The sequence below is a fragment of the Phacochoerus africanus genome, chromosome 4 (assembly GCF_016906955.1).
Source record: "Phacochoerus africanus isolate WHEZ1 chromosome 4, ROS_Pafr_v1, whole genome shotgun sequence".
Lineage (NCBI taxonomy): Eukaryota > Metazoa > Chordata > Mammalia > Artiodactyla > Suidae > Phacochoerus > Phacochoerus africanus.
The window spans coordinates 126,772,802-126,777,427 of NC_062547.1; positions in this window are offsets into that span (position 1 = coordinate 126,772,802).

Consider the following 4,626-nt stretch of genomic DNA (forward strand, 5'->3'; position numbering starts at 1 on the left):
TTTCAAATGAGTATTGTTGTTTTATCAAATACTTGAAAATAGAATTACTATATCATATGACAGTTCTATTTTTAAATTTTTTGAGGAGGTGCCACACTTTTTTCCACAGTGGTTACACCAGTTTACATTCCCACCAACAGTGCACAAGGGGTCCCTTTCTTCCATATCCTGGTCAACTCTTGTTTTTTGTCTTTTTGATAATAGCCATTCTAAAAAGTGTGTAAGTGTGAAATGGTTTGGTGGTTTCAATTTGCATTTCTCTGATGATTAGTGATGCAGAGCATCTTTCAGGTAGCTACTGGCCTGCTCTATGTCTTATTTTGGGGGAAAAAAGTCTGTTTGGACCCATTGCCCATTTCTGAGTTGGATTGTTTGAGGGGTTTTTTGTTTTTAGATTTTTGATTTTGCATTTGAGTCGTATGGGTTCTTTATGTATTTTAGATATCAGGTCCTTATCAGATACATGATTTGCAAATTTCTTCTCCCATTCTCTGAATTGTATTTACATGTTTTTGATGGTTACCTTTGCCATGCATAGCTTTTTAGATTGATGTCATCCCACTTGTTTGTTTTTACTTTTGTTGCTTTTGTTTTTAATATCCAAAAAAAAATCATTGCCAAGATTGATGATAGGCGCTTACCACCTATATTTTCCTCTAGAATTTTTATGGTTTCAGGTCTTACATTCAAGTCTTAATTCATTTTGAGCTAATGTCTGTGTATGGTATAAGAAAGTGGTCCAGTTGCTTTTTTGTTTGTGTTTCTTTTCTTTTCTTTTTTTTTTTTTTGCACATGGATGTCCAATTTTCCCAACACCATTTATTGAAGGAACTGTCCTTTTACCATTATATATTCTTGACACGTTCATCTCAGATTAATTGACCATATGTTCAGGAGTTTATTCCTGGGGGCTCTTCTATTTTGTTCCATTATCTATGTGTTTTAGGCCCATACCATACTATTTTGATTACCAGAGCTTTATAATATAGTTTGAAATCAGACTATGTTACAACCCAAGTTTATTCTTTCTAAAAATGGCTTTGGCCATGAGATCTTTTGTGGTTGCATGCAAATTTTAGGATGTTTGTTCTATTTCTATGAAAAATGCCATGGATATTTTGATAGGGATTGCACTGAATTTATAGATTGCTTTGTGTAGTATGGCCATTTTTACAATATTAATTTTTCCAACCCGGGAGCATGGGATATCTTTCCATTTATTTTTGTCTTTTACCTCCTTGGTTAAATTTATTGGTAGATATGTTATTCCTTGGATGCATCATAAATGGAATTGTTTTCTTCTCTTTCTGATAGTTCATTACTAGTGTATAAAAATGCAACAGATTTCTTTCTGTATATTGACTTTGTATCCTACATTTTTACTGAATTTGCTGACTAGTCCTAACCGTTTTTTTGGTGGGATCTTTAGAGGTTTTCTATATGTAACATCATATCCTCTATAAATAGTGGCAGTTTTATTTTTCCTTTCTGATTTAGGTAGCTTTTTATGATATTAGATAGCTTTTAATTTTTTTTCTCTAATTGCTCTAGCTAGGACTTCCAATACTATGTTGAATAATAGTGGTGAAAATGAACATCCTTGGCTTGTTCCTAATCTTAGAGCAAAAGTTTCCAGCTTTCACCATTAAGTATGAGGTTAGCTGTGGGTTTGTCATAGATGGGCTTTATTAGGTTGAGGTAATTTCCCTCTGTACCCACTTTGCTGAGAGTTTTTAATCATAAATGGATATTGAATTTTGTCAAATTCTTTTTTGGTATCTGTTAAGATGATCGTATGATTTTTATCCTTCATTTTTTTAATGTGTATCACAATGGTTGATTTGCAGATGTTGAATCATCCTTACCCCTGGGAAAAAATCTAACTTGACAATGCTGTATGATCCTTTTAGTGTATAGTAGAGTTCAGTTTGCTAATGTTTTGTTAAGGATTGTTTGCTTCTGTGTTCATCAGAGACATTGACATAATTTTCTTCTCTTGCGTCATCATGTGTGGTTTTGGTAAAAGGAGTTTGAAAGTGTTAGCTTCTTTTGGGGGGGAAGAGTTTGAGGATTGATATTAATTCTTTGAATGTTTGGTAGGATTCACTGGTCAAGTCATCTGTTCCTGGATGTTTGTTTATTTGAAGTTTTAGATTACTGATTTAATCTCCTTACTAGTTGAGATTTTTTTTTTTTTCATAATTCACTCTCGGTGAATTTTATATTTCTAGAAATGTATACATTTCTCCTAGGGTCTCAAACTTACTGATGTGTAATTGTTTATAATTATGATCCTTTGTATTTCTGTGGTATGTGTTTTAAAATCTCTTTCATTTCTAATTTCAAGTTCCCTCTCTTTTTGTGTCAGTGGGTCTAGCTAAGGTTTGTCAATTTTGTTTATCTTTTCAAAGAACTGATTCTTATTTGCATGTTTTTTTTCCTAATAATGTTCCATGTACTCTTGAGAATATATTCTGTTGCTTTTGAATGAGATGTTCTGTATATATTGATAGGACCATCTGATTTCACATATAATTTTAGGTCAGTGTTTTCTTGCTGATTTTTCTATCTGGATAATATGTGTTAATGTAAGCAGGGTATTAAATTTCCTTGCTATTACTCTATTGCTGTCTATGTCTCCCTTTAGATCTCTTCAATATTTGCTTTATATTTAGGTGCCCCTATGTTGGATGCATAAACATTACAAATGTTATATCTTCTTGTTGGACTGACTGCTTTATCATACACACATTTGTCATTTTAGGGCCACACCCACAGTGTATGGAGGTTCTCAGGCTAGGGGTCTCATTGGAGCTACAGCTGCCGGCCTTTACCACAGCCACAGCAGTGCTAGATCCAAGCCACGTCTGTGACCTACACAACAACTCACAGCAATGCCAGATCCTTAACCCCCTGAGCGAGCCAGGGATCAAACCTGCAACCTCATTTATACTGACCTTTTTTATCTTTCATTCCTCTCTTTGTTTGAAAGTCAATTTTGTCTGATATAAGTATTGTTACTTACTTAAGCTTTCTTTGGGTTTCCATTTGCAAGGAATTTCTTTTTCCATTCATTCGTTTTCAGTCTGTATGTGTCCTTATATTTGAAGTTTGCATCTTTAGGCAGCATATATATCAGTTGGGATAGTGGTCTTAAACGGAATGGTCAGAAGAGGCCTTATTGAAAAGGTGATATTTGGACAACAATGTTAATTCAGATCACTTCAAACAGCATATTATCCAATTTGCTTTCATCATAACATTATTCTTAAAACATGCTTATTTAATGGCTGCAGATCATTCTATTTAATGAATGAACATAATTTTTTAACCTTGGGGTTGGACATTTACATCAACTCCATTTTTTTTTTTCCTGTGGTAAAATTCTTAAATAACATTTGTGGCTTCTTTGTCCCTTTATTGCAATTAACAGGATAAAGGTAAGTTTTAGCTCAGAAAAGAGTCTTGAGGTAAGAATGTTAGCTTTTTGTTAAATGTGTTGGAATAGTTTTCCCAGTTGTCATTTACTTCTAATCTATTTATGATGTGTTTTTAAAATATCATTTGTTGTGATTTCAATTAAAATCCGCATATTCATTATTAAAAATGTGTAAAACATTGAAAAGCAAAAGACAATTCAAAATACCCATAATCACATCTTCCAGAGTTAACCGTATTTGGTCAAAGTATGCACTTAAAATTTGTGTTATATTAAACCTACTGTGTTATAATTTTCATTTAATGTGAACATTTTGTAAGTATTATTTTTGAGTATTTTATTTTTAAGTATATTTTAAGTATACGGCTTTAAATTATTCTTTTATAATCTAACTTTAATAAGTGTAGACTATTCATCTTTAGCAATTCCATAAACTATCCCCATTTTATAAACTGAATTATCTAATTTATCACTATTATAAAATCTTTTCACATATAACCTTGCCCACAACTCATTATTTCCTTCTGTAATAAAGGCATAAATCTGTCATATATATTGCACATATCCTAGTTTATTGCTTTCCTTTTAGCTTTATTTATGCCATTTTTGACTAAAAGAAATTAAATTTATTAATCCTATCCTTAGGGGCATCTTCTCTTGCCTTTATGTTTTAAAAATTCTTTAGCACCCTGATTTTTTTTGTTGTTAAAAAAAAAGACAAAAAAACTTTTCCCTGGTGGGGTTTATTTTGGCCCATAATATAACATTTAGTGAACCAAATTTATTTCTTTTGGAATGGTTATGGCTTGGTTAATCTTCAATAAGCCTTTCTTTATTTTGTTATTCTGTCAGTCAGGACTTGATCTGAATACTCTTTCAAACCCTGTGTAAGTAAAAGTGCTGCTTCTCATGACATTCCAGTATTCAAATACTTGGGCATGGGAAACTGATGGATTGCAAAGAGGAAAGAGTTGTTTAAAGGAGAAAAAATAAGTACATAGAATTTTTAAATTTTGATGAGACATGTTAGGAAATAATGCATAATTTCAGAAAAAGTTTTCAATTATATCCCTGAACTTCAAAACACCTTTTTACAGCTCCTTAGGAGTAAATTCTCAAACTGGAAAGTTGGTGTTCCCATTGTAAATTAGATAACGTATCAATGAGTCCTCTCTAACCACTCTGAG